The sequence below is a fragment of the Narcine bancroftii genome, chromosome 4 (genome assembly GCF_036971445.1).
Source record: "Narcine bancroftii isolate sNarBan1 chromosome 4, sNarBan1.hap1, whole genome shotgun sequence".
Classification (NCBI taxonomy): domain Eukaryota; kingdom Metazoa; phylum Chordata; class Chondrichthyes; order Torpediniformes; family Narcinidae; genus Narcine; species Narcine bancroftii.
The window spans coordinates 120,595,458-120,607,742 of record NC_091472.1 but is presented as its reverse complement, the minus strand read 5'-3'; the positions used below and the strand labels follow the sequence as shown (position 1 = coordinate 120,607,742).

Sequence of the window (12,285 nt, the reverse complement as noted above, 5' to 3'; positions counted from 1 at the left end):
TAATTAACTCAGTTTCATTTATAAGAGACCTGATCTCATCGATCTCAGAAAGAAACTATTTGCCTGATTTTGATGCTCCCATGTCCCCTTCCTGATGGTGATGGGTCAAGGGTACTGTGTGATGGATGGTAAGAATCTTCAATAATTCTGTGAGTACTATTTAGAAATGTTCCCGGAGAATGTCAACCATGGACCCCAGTGATCTTCTTCCTGTTTTAATGATCCTAGGATTTGACTTTCAGTTTGATGTTTTGCACACAAAATGTTCATATTGGGTCAGGTGATCAGGTGAGTGTTAAGACTCATCTTAGAGAGGGAGATGAAGGGAGAGAGATGGAGAGAATTTGGAAAGGGTTTCCAGAACTTGGTAGTCCCGATGATTGAGGGCAGGGTTCTCAATAGTAGAGTGACTAGGGAATGAAACAGCATGACTGGGAGAGAACGGAGATCTCGAAGGGTTACAGGGCTGGAGGAGGCTATGGAGAGAAGGGAAGGATAAGGCAGGAGAGCATTAGCAAGTCAAAGCAGCCAGACATTTCTTGGCAACTTCCCATTGCTTTCCATCTAACTTTGAACAAGCTGCATGAATTAAAATCGCTGTGGTGCTCATTACATCGGCCCACTGGTAGGCTTGGGGTTAAGAAAACATGACAAGGCTGCCAAGCAACGTTGAGGAGAAAGATAAAATACATTTGGTTTACTTAGTTACTGTCGGGTCAGCACCCTCTCTATTCTTGACTTGTACTAATTTCCCCACTCACTTGCATCACATGAAAGCACCATTCATTCCTTGACACATACAATCCAACATCGCTGGATAAAAGATCACTTTCAAAACATAATGACTTTCAAACTGTCCGCTTAAGGCCAATTATATGTCACATATATGTGCTTTAAATGTGGCACACTCCTCTCTAACCTCTCAAGATGAAAATGATAATGGAAAGTCAGTCAAACTATAACTATAAGGATGGTTAAATTTAGACATACTGCATGGTAACAGGCCATTTAGGCCCATGAACCTCTGCTACCCAATTACACCCAATTGACCTACAACCCTGGATATGTTTCAAACAGTGGGAGGAAACCAGAGCCCCTGGAGGAAACCCACACAGACATGGGGAGATTGTACCAACTTTTTACGGACAGCATGGGATTCAAATCCTGGTCCTGATCGCTGGCCCTGTAACAGGATTGTACTAACTGCTACGCTAACCACACCCCCTTAAAAATCTGTAATTTTCAAATGTAATTTCCTTCTTTTAAAATAAATTTGGTCACCCATCACCCCCTCCCCTCTCCAAACCAGCTGTAACTAACGTTGCACATCATGACACCACAATTGTTGGCAGCATTACAAACAGCAATGAGGTAATGTACAGGAGGGAGATAGATCAGCTCTTTGAATAGTGTCACATCAACAACCTTGCACTCAACATCTGCAAAACCAAAGAGATGATTGTGGACTTCAGGAGGAAGTCAGGGGAACATGACCCAGTCCTCATCGTGGGCTCAGTAGTGGAGAGGATCAAGAATTTCAAATTCCTGGGTGTCAACATCTCTGAGGGTCTGTCCTGGGGCCTCCATGTTGATGCAATCACAAAGAAGGCTCACTAGCGGCTATACTTTGTGGGGTGTCTGAGGGGATTCGGTATGTCACGGAAGGCTCTTGTAAACTTCTACAGGTGTACCATGGAGAGCATTCTGGCTGGTTGCATCACTGTCTGGTATGGATGCACCAACTGAGGACAAGAATAAACTCCAGAGGGTTGTTAACTTGGTCTGTGACATCTCAGGCACCAGACCACTTCATGGAGGATATCTACATGAGGTGGTGTCTTAAAAAAGCAGCCTCTATCCTCACAGACCCCCACCACTCAGGCCATGCCCTCTTCACTCTGCTACCATCAGGGAAAAGGTTCAGGAGCCTAAAGACGAGCACAAGGACAGCTTCTTCTCCACTGCCATCAGATTCCTGAATAATCAATGAACCAAAGACACTGCCTTACTTTTCATGAACTATTATTTTAATTTTTTATATAGTAATGTTGTAAGATGGTTATAATGTGAATGTTTGTACTACGATACTGCTGCAAAATACAAACTTTCATGACTTGTTCGTGACAATAAATTTTGATTCTAAATCTGATGAATGGATATTGCAGGGTTCTCTGGTAACTTATCTGAGTCTTTGTCTTCTTTTCCAAAGGTTAAAGTGGGGGCTGGAGCCTGGAAGAGGGTATACATATGCACATAGTATCTGAGGTAAGAAGATGGCAATGGTGGTGGATATCTGCTTCAAGGCTATTTGGGAGAGATGGCACTGGTCTGTGCTAAGGGGGGATAGTTTTGTGTGGTCTCAGAGATCACTCCTATGGTGGTCAACGAGATTGGTAATGGAGGACTATTGTGTGGTCCCAGTGATCTCCCCTAATGGTGCTTGAGTGATCAGTGCTGGGGAAGCATTAGCTGGTCTTGGTGTTGGGTCTGCCTGATTGGTGCTGGTACCACTGATCGATGTTGGGGAGAGTTAGGTGGTCCCCAGTGATCAGAGTTGGGGAGAATTGGGTGGGCCCTCTGATCAGTGTTGGGGAGAGTTGGGTGGTCCCACTGATTTGTGTTGGGGAGAGTTGGGTGGTCGCCAGTGACTGGAAGAGTTGGTGGTCCCAATGATCGGTGTTGGGGAGGGTTGGGTCCCCAGTGATCAGAATTTTGAGAATTGAGTGGTCCCACTGATCAGTGTTGGGGAGTGTTGAGTGGTCCCCAGTGACTGGGAGAGTTGGGTGGTCCCATTGATCGGTATTGGGGAGGGTTGGGTGGTCTCCAGTGATCAGAGTTGGGGAGCATTGTGTGGTCTCACTGATAAGTGCCGGGGGGGGGGGTTAAAAATAATGAGATTTATTTGGAAACTTTGTCGCACAGCCATTTGAAATGCTTTCACTGCAGTAATCATGGGGATTTGTGGCAAAACAGGGAGGCCATTCATAGTATGCTGTGCTAATATGCCTATAGTCGAGCAAATGTTTCTCCTTCAAATATTTCTTCAATTCCTCCAAGCTTTGAATTGAACTTGCTTCAACTTAGTCAGCAATCTCCATGCCACATAATCACTCAGATTCCTCACAAACATCTATCTTGCCTATCTTCTTGGCTCTCTGTTTCCTGCACATGTTCCCATTCAAATATTGTGTGGTTCCAAATACTCCAGCATATCACCCCTTTCCCACTCATTCCTGCGCAGAGTATAGCAATTTATCTTAAGTCTTACATCCAATACCTCAAATATATTCAGACTTCCCACCTTTCCCAAGTTAAACACCAGAGCTTACGTTACCCTGGGTCCATTCATTATTTCACTGTTTGTGTTTTTCAGGTTCCTTCTGAACTTCTGCAACAGACTCACTGCCTGCCTCAGCTTGCAGTTTTCGTTCCCCTTTTGGGGAGCTCAGTCAACAGTTCCCTCCAGTGCCATTGACAGAAGCAGGAAACAGGTCCAGGACCAATGTCTTCTTCTGAAATGCACTGCCTGACAAAATGGTGGAGGCAAGAAGTCTCTCAACTTTCTGGAAGCATCTGGACAAGCACATGAATGGTCAATGCATGAATCCAACAGCTGGTAAATGAGATTAGTATAGATAGAAACATTATGGTTGGCATGGACATGGTGGGCTGAGGCACTTGTTTCAATGCAATATGGTTGTACGACTCCATGATTCAAAGGGCTGAGGTTTAATGAAGTCGTGAAGGTGATGGTTGACCAGACATCATTGCACTAGAAAGCATTACAGAGTCCAGTCAAAAAGATAAGCTGAGCTTGATGGCAATCTACCTCAGGGAATGAAAAATCATTAACCAGCAGCAGATTTAATAGATTGTGGGCAAATGTCCCCCAGGAATATTTCAACTGTTAAACACTTTCTGCCATCCAAGCTATGTTCAATAAGCTCAGACACAATCACAAGAGGACCCTGTGGGTTCTGGTTTGAATGGACTCTACTGCCAAGTAGCTTAATGAAGGTGAAAAACCACAAGCTCCACTCAATTAGTTCCCTATTTTAAGATGGCAGCACGCAGTGACCAAACAAATCGCACTGTGAGTAACGAGAAATCATTACCTCCCAAGGGTGGGAGGATTGGCCACGGAACATTGGCACGTTTAATGTAAAAGATGCAAGGCTTTCAGTTAGCAATTGTATTGAACAGAATTTGAAGCATAGGAAGAGACCATTCTGCCTGTTTGTTCCAAGCTGTGGTTATGGTGCACATAAGGGCCCTCAATTCAGCACAACCTCTTTGCAATTTTTATATTCTTCTCATCCCATTTGGGCTGCACGGTTAGTGCAACATTATTACAGCGCCAACAACAAAGATTCAAATCTGGTGCTGTCGTTAAGGAGCTTGTATGTTCTCTTCATACCTGTGTGGGTTTCCCTGGGTACTCCGGTTTCCTCCCATCTTCAAAAAAAAATGTATGGGGTTAATTGGATGTAATTGGGTGTTGCAGACTAATGGGCCAGAATGGCCTTCCACCTTGCTGTATCATTAAAAAAAAAATCCTTGTGCATATTTAAGGCCGCAATTGATGATCTGCAAAGAAAATAGGGTTTGTGCAGAAAAGGAGGAAAGCGAGGTTGAATTGAGTTCTGTATTTATTGTCACATGTACAAAGTTTTGTTTTGTGTACTTTCCAGGTAAATCAATCTTATGTACAGCAGGTTGTGGAATAATAAAAGAGCAGGATGTAGTGTTAGAGAAATCATAGATTGCAGGGGTTAGTGTTACAGTAAATCAGAGAGTAGAGTGTTGCATAAATCGGAAAGAGCAGGGTGTAGTATTATGGTAAATCAAAGCATGCAGGGTGTGGCATTATAAGATCAAAGGGTAGGGGATGGAAAATAGTGCAGTTAGAGCTGTGCATCATCTTCTAATAATGGGAGGTCCATTTAGGAGTCTGATAACAGCAGGAAAAAAACTATCTTTGAATCTGGAGGTTTGTGTTTTCTTGTGAAACACACAAAGATTTAGTTGGATCGAGAATAAAGCCAAACAAGGCAATTAAAGGGTATGGATCTATTTTAGTCTTGAAAATTGTTGATAAAGATTGAAAAATTTTTCCCCAAAATCTTTGTAATTTGGGACATTCCCAAAACATGTTGATTAGTGAGGCTTCTAAAATTTTACACCTTTCACACAATGGATCAACATGTTCATAAAAACGAGATAATTTAAGTTTAGGCATATGTATTCTGCGTACCACTTTAAATTAAACATTGTAATTAAACAGTGTCTAGTACAAAATGACGAATCATGAATCAAACTAAGAGTGGAATACCAAACTTCATCTGAAAAAGTTATATTAAGATCCTGTTTCCAATCATTTTTAATCTTAACCATTCAGGTTAGTCTTAAATCCAATAAATTATTATAAGTACATGATATTAACCCACTGTGAACAAACTGCAAATCAGAAAATATATCAAGCATATTTGAGTCTGCGATTCAGGGAAAGTCTTGTAGCTTATTTATGTCCTATGGCTTCAGTTCACTCTAATTTTCAACAATCAAAAATGTTTAGGCTATTTAGGAGAACACGTCAAGGATGCACTTACTTTTTGATATAGCGTCAGAACCTCTAGTGGCTGCTCTACAACAGTGTAGAGAATTTAAGGGAATAACCAAACATTGAAATGAACATAAAGTATCTCTTTATGCAGATGATTTGTTGCTGTTTATTTCAAATCTGGAGATTTCCAAACCTAACGTATTAAATATGTTTGTTCAATTTGGACAATTTTCAGGTTATAAAGTAAATTTACATAGAAGTGAACTCTTACCTTTAAAGGGAGGTTTGTGCTTTCAAGCTCATCAGAAGTGAGGTGGATTGTGTCTGAGGAGCAATGTTGGATCAGCCATGATTGTATAGAATAATGGACCAGGCCCAAGGCCTGTTCCTTCTTCTTAAGTTCATAAGATCTTATAACTTATTTTGATTCCCCTGCAAGTCATAAGGGCCGGCCTTAGGAGCTTCCGAGTTCAATTGGAAACATTTTTTGTGGGCCCCAGGTTCACAGCCAGTAGAATCTTAGACATAAAAAATTAAGTTTATTATAGAACTTTATATCTCTATGGTAGAATGGAAAACGATCAAAATGTACGGTTAAAAGGTGAATGTGTTACTGGACCAAATAGATCGAAGCACATTTTAATATGAAATTGCACACATGTAAGCCTACAAGTAAACAAACAAAATGAAAAGTAAAATAGATACAAAACCACTTGTTTCAGTGGCTTCCTTCAGTGTTATCATCTTCACCATGCTGTGGTTCCACTTGCATTTTCTGAGATAAGTTTGCTGAAATACTTATCTAATGCACTCTTCTCCTTTTCTGTTTTGGCCTTCTTTGCATCAGCACCTTCTTACTGCCACTTAAATAGTTTCTTCCAATGTCCCTTAGTCTTCTACTCTTATATACAGGAAGCACAGAATCCGAAAAAAATACAATAAAATTTTACAGGCATGTGCACAGCATGGCATCGCAGCTAAAAATGGTACCGCAATGTTTGTTGACATTAACTAAGGGTCATGAGCGCACTCATGTTCAAAACCTGAACATCAGTGGCACTAAATCTAAAGTTTAACTGAGTTTTAGAAGTTTGTTATCTCAGGCAATCCGGTATTTTGGAGGTTGTTATTTTGGACTTCCACAGTTCAGTTTTAAAAAAATTCAAAATATAAACATTATAAATTGACCTTTTAAGAATTCAGAAGAAAATTTAAATTGTTGCCATTCTCTATAAAACTTGCAATGTAGCTTTGCAATGTGTTGTGTACATTTGACAAGACTGGAGTGGATATTACCCTAGCGCAGGACCCCCTTAGGTGTGGGGCCCAATTGGTCCAATTGGCTTAAAGCCAGCCCTGCAAGTCATCTCTAATCTCTGCAGCAGAAACAAGTCACACCCCATCCCATCTTGGAAGCATTTTTCCCTCATCACTGATCTAGATCTTGGCACTCTCTCCCCAACCATGCAATGGAACACCTTTAACAGAAGATCCTGACCTTCAAGAAGACAGCTCGGCACCACCTGTCCAAAGGAAACATGAATGGGGAATATCTATTGGCCTCCTTGCTGATGCATTCACTGATGAATAAATATAAAAAGTTCTGACTGCCTTCTGGATAAAGAGGTTTCTTCTGAATACCTTATTGGATTGATTATTGATTTTTCTGCATTTATAGTGCGCATTATCAGATTCCATAAAACATTTTTTCTGCAAACTAATAAATTATTTAGACTTTAGGTCAGTTGTTTCTCAGTTTGTTTTTTCTTCTTTTATTGTGGAGCACTGGAGGCGAATCCATGGGCACTCAGTGACTCGGAAAGGACTCTCTTTTTCTTCCCTTTCACTGATTGTTAGGGGCATCAGGCAAAACACATTGTAACTCTTTGTTTGCCTTATGCAGGCAAAAGTTGAAGACTATCGTGTATATTACATTTTTATGTATTATTTCATGACAATAAAAGGAACCTTTAAACCTAAACCCTTTTTCTATCAAATTATCACTTCTGTGCATTGCCATTTCTCTGAAAGACTGTAGAAAAAGGAAGAAAGGTTAGTACAGTTAAACAGGAAAGTCTGCAGACGCTGGGATTGTAGTGCAATACATGAACGTGCTGGACAAACTTAGCAGGTCACGGACCATCTATAGGAAGTTATGAGTAACCAACGTTTCGGGTCTGATCCCAACGTCAAGGTATGAGCAAAAAGCAGACAGGCACCTGAATAAAAGGTGGGGGGAGGAGAGAGCAGGGAGAAAGAGGCAGGGGGAGGAGTGCAGGCCAACAGCCATACGGGGACGTGGATAGGAGGGCAGGAAAGAAATCTGACAATTAATCAGGGGAGGGATTAGCTCTGTGAATGCAGAGCTGAAGGAAAGGAGACCGGGGAATAGGAAAAGAGAGAGACACACACACACAATGTGTAGGGAGCTGGGGGAAAAGAAACGGAGGGATAGGGAAAGAGAGAGAGAGAGAGAGAGAGACACACACACACACATGCACACACACACACACACACACATGCACACACACACACACACACACACACACACACACACACACACACACACACACACACACACACACACGCACACACACACACACAAAGTGTAGGGAGCTGGAAGTAAAGAAACAGAGGGATAAGGAAAGAGAGAGCTGGGGTTGGGGGGCTCTTACAAACACACAAAAGTGAAGAAGAAACTCCGCAGGTCCTGGATCCTTCTGGTCTGTCCTGACTGAGCACTCCCATGACATTTTCCACTGACTAGCAACACCACCCCTCCCCCTTTCATCCTCCCCTCTCTGTCATGTCTGCAATAATGGAACCCTTGAACATTGAGCTGCCAGTCCAAAGATAGAAAACTGGGCATAGCAACTTACAGATTTGTGGCAAGCAACAGTGGTCTATGTGATTCAGTGAGATGACACGATACTATAGGTAAATTTTCCCCTGCAACCGCTGCAACCGTGTCTGCCTGTCCCGCATCGGACTTGTCAGCCACAAACGAGCCTGCAGCTGACGTGGACTTTTTACCCCCTCCATAAATCTTTGTCCGCGAAGCCAAGCCAAAGAAGAAGATAAGTAAAGTGCCCCAGGGACTGGATCATCACACAGGTTCCCTGTCTGAAGAATTAACATTGTGGAAAGCAAACTTTACCCCATCAACCTAGCCAATGAAAGTTAAGTGGGAGCGAAATTTACTTTAGCACATTCTGACCCTGGAGGCTAGATTGGATGCATAACAAGAATATCAAGCCCAACTCAAAATTGAACATCATTTAGAACATCATTCAAGAGGGTGAACCCTCGCAAGACGTCAGACCCTGACAGCCTACCTGGCAGGGTACTGAAAATCTGCGGCAACCAACTAGCCGGAGTGTTCACGGACATTTTCAACCTCTCATTGCTGCAGTCAGAGGTTCCCACCTGCTTCAAAAGGGCATCAAACATCCTGGTGTCCAAGAAGACTAGTGTGAGCTGCCTCAACGACTATCACCCAGTAGCACTAACATCTACTGTGATGAAATGCTTTGGGAGGTTGGTCATGGCCAGAACTAACACTTACCCAAGCAAAGATCTGGACCCGCTGCAATTCACCTATCGTCACAATCGCTCTACAGCAGACGCAATATCGCTGGCTCTCAACTCAGCTTTGGATCATATTCAAAACAGCAGTTCATACATGCAGCTGCTCTTCATCAACTACATCTTGACTTTCAACACCATTATTCCCTCAATGGTGTTGAATGGTCAAGAAGCTACAAACTCTAGGCCTCTGTACCCCCATCTGCAACTGGATCCTTGACTTTCTCATCGGAAGATCGCAGTCAGTTTGAATTGGAAACATCTCCTCCTCACTGATCATCAACACAGGCGCACCCCAAGGATGTGTGCTTAGCCCACTGCTCTACTTGTTATACACCCACAACTGTGTGGCCAGGCACAATTCCAATGCTATGTACAAGTTTGGTGATGACACCACAGTTATTGGCAGAATCACAAACGGCAATGAGGAAGCATTCAGGAGGGAGATAGACCAGCTCATTGAATGGTGTAATGACAACAACCTTGTGTTCAACATCTGCAAAACCAAGGAGAAGACTGAGGACTTCAGAAGGAAGTCAGGGGGACACAACCCAGTCCTCATCGAAGGCTCAGCAGTAGAAAGGGTCAAGAACTTCAAATTCCTGGGTGTCAACATCTCCGAGGATCTGTCCCGAAGCCTCCAAGTTGATGTAATCACAAAGAAGGCTCACCAGCGGCTAGACTTTGTGAGGTATCTGAGGAGGTTCGGTATGTCACGGAAGACTCTTGCAAACTTTTACAGGTGTACTGTGGAGAGCATTCTGGCTGGTTGCATCGCTGCCTGGTATGGTGGCGCCAACTCTCAGGATAAGAAAAAACTCTAGAGGGTTGTTAACTTGGCCTGCAACATCACAGGCCACAGACCTCTCTCCGTCAAGGACATCTACATGAGGCAATTCTTTAAAAAAGTAGCCTCTATCCTTAAAGTCCCCCACTACCCCATGGCAGATTAACCATTAAGCTGAGTAGACTGAAGCCTCAGGGCCTGGACGTTGCCAGGGTGACGCACACGTGGTAGTTTCTGCGAGCTGAGGATGGTGGGCTGGTGGCATTACGATGAAGACTTTTGTGGAATTGCGGCGTGACATGTCCCGTGTGTGTGACGATTGAGAAAGGACGATCTTCCACTTTCCCATCAAACTTTTAGATTTTTAACATCCAATTGGTCAGACTCTGATCGAATAGGATGTTAAAAATCTAATGGTCTGGTGTAAAGGTGGAGGAATTGAGGATGATTTTGTGGGGGGAGGGGCCGGGCTGAAAAGAAGCTCACCTCACCTCAGGGAGCATCTGGATGTAGACGCTCAAGTAGTTAGTGGCACTCTGGTGGGCATCACTGTGATTGATTGAGAGACCACCTCACTGAGGTCACAGAGAGGTGGTCTCTTAGTAACACCCAGTGACCCAGCCCATCGGCTCCACGCCAACAACCAGAGTGCCACTAATGCCTTGACTCAGGCTCTGGGTGCTCTGGGTGAGCTGCATTATAAATTCAACCCCCACTGGCAGTCCGGCATCCACTCCCCAATCCTCCACCTTCCTCAGTTACTCTCACCACTAAACTATTAGATTTTTAACCTCCAATTCAGTCGGAGAGACATTAAAAATCTTATAGTTTGGTGGTTGGGAAGGTGAAGGATTGGTGGGGGGGGGAAGGGGAGTCCCAACGAGCACGACACGACCTGGGCCAGCAGCTGAGGCACCGAACTACCAGTACCACTTCTGGGCTAGGTTACATAGTTCGGTGCCAGCTGCGGCCCAGGTCATGTCGTGCTCGAGGGGTTCTAAACTCTTCCTTGTTGTATTCCAGCATATGCCTGACCCCACCCCCCTCCCACCACCCGCAACCCAACAAGTCACTCCCTTTTCCATAAACCATGAACCATCTAAATAATCTGGGCAGAAAAGAAGCTACATGATGTGACTGAGTTGTGATGGGTAATAATATGGAATAAAAGGTCTGTTATAATTGATTCATATAACTTGTCTTTGTGATATTCTATTATGCATGTTATGTTATGTACTAGTACTAAGTACAACATTATACACATCAGTGTAGTCGTTCTTCTCCTCTCGTCAGTCAATCAATGCTCACGCCACACATTTGTGAAAAGCCCGCGCAAGTCTGAGCCTGAGGGCTGCGGCGTCTGCCTCCTGCTGCAGAGCTCAGCTCATCATGCAGGCATTTACAAACTACTACTGGCATCAGATTCCTGAATAATCAATGAACCAAAGACGCTGCCTTACTCTTCGTGCACTATTAATTTTTTTATAGTTACATTGTAAGATGGTTATAATATGAACGTCTGCTCTACGATGCGGCCGCAAAACACCAAATTACATGACTTGTTCATGACAATAAATTTTGATTCTGAACAGTTTATGCATGCTGCTTTATGTACAACAGGGAACAGGGAGAATCCTTTGATGCTTTTGTCACAGAGATGGGACTGCTAGCAGATAATTACAGTTTTACAATTAAGGATTCACTCATCAGAGATCAGGCAATATGCGGAATCCAGGAGGTTCAGCCTGAGGGAACAGCTACTAAGAGAGATAGCTAGTTAACTCTAGATAAGTGATTACAGACATGCAAAGCTGTGGAATTCTCCAAGTCAGGTTGGGAATGCTGAATAAACAGCTGAAGATACTAGCGGTAAAGCAAAGGTCAGGGCTGGGAAAGTACAGGCAAAAGTGGCTGTGACATTGCCAAGGTCATGGACAGAGTGTGAGCAACTGCAAGAGAAATGTCCTCCAGGTGGGAAAGAGCGAGGAAAACAGGAACTGTTAAACCATTTCTGTAAACTGCAACCGTGTCTGCCTGTCCCGCATTGGACTTGTCAGCCACAAACGAGCCTGCAGCTGACGTGGACATTTACCCCCTCCATAAATCTTCGTCCGCGAAGCCAAGCCAAAGAAATACAATGAAGAGGAAATGGAAAGTCCATGAAGTAGGGGAAGTCATGTGATGGAGTAGTGACCGGTAAGAAAATACCAGCCCTCTCCAGAAAAGTTAAAAAAAAATTAAAGAAAAGCAAAGCTACAAACACAGAAACGATAACAAATTAAAAATAAAAGTGTGGAGAAAATGGCAGCAAAGAAATAAAAACCAAAAACAACGGGAAGAAAAGAAGAAG

General features: G+C 43.3%; 1 long non-coding RNA gene across 4 annotated transcripts in view; it reads right to left on the bottom strand.

Moving 5' to 3' along the window:
- The window catches only part of LOC138759940 (uncharacterized), a 72,248-nt gene extending 61,763 nt beyond the window's left edge, over window positions 1–10,485 (bottom strand). For 2 of the 4 annotated variants that reach the window (XR_011355256.1, XR_011355252.1), the window contains exons 1-2: window positions 10,427–10,485; window positions 5,835–6,081 (exon numbers count right to left, since the gene is read on the bottom strand). This is a non-coding gene — a long non-coding RNA (uncharacterized lncRNA). Of the gene's footprint in view, window positions 1–5,834; window positions 6,082–10,421 lie in introns of all 4 variants that reach the window. The other 2 variants (XR_011355253.1, XR_011355254.1) reach the window with 2 other exon arrangements.
- Window positions 10,486–12,285: the final 1,800 nt, after the last annotated feature.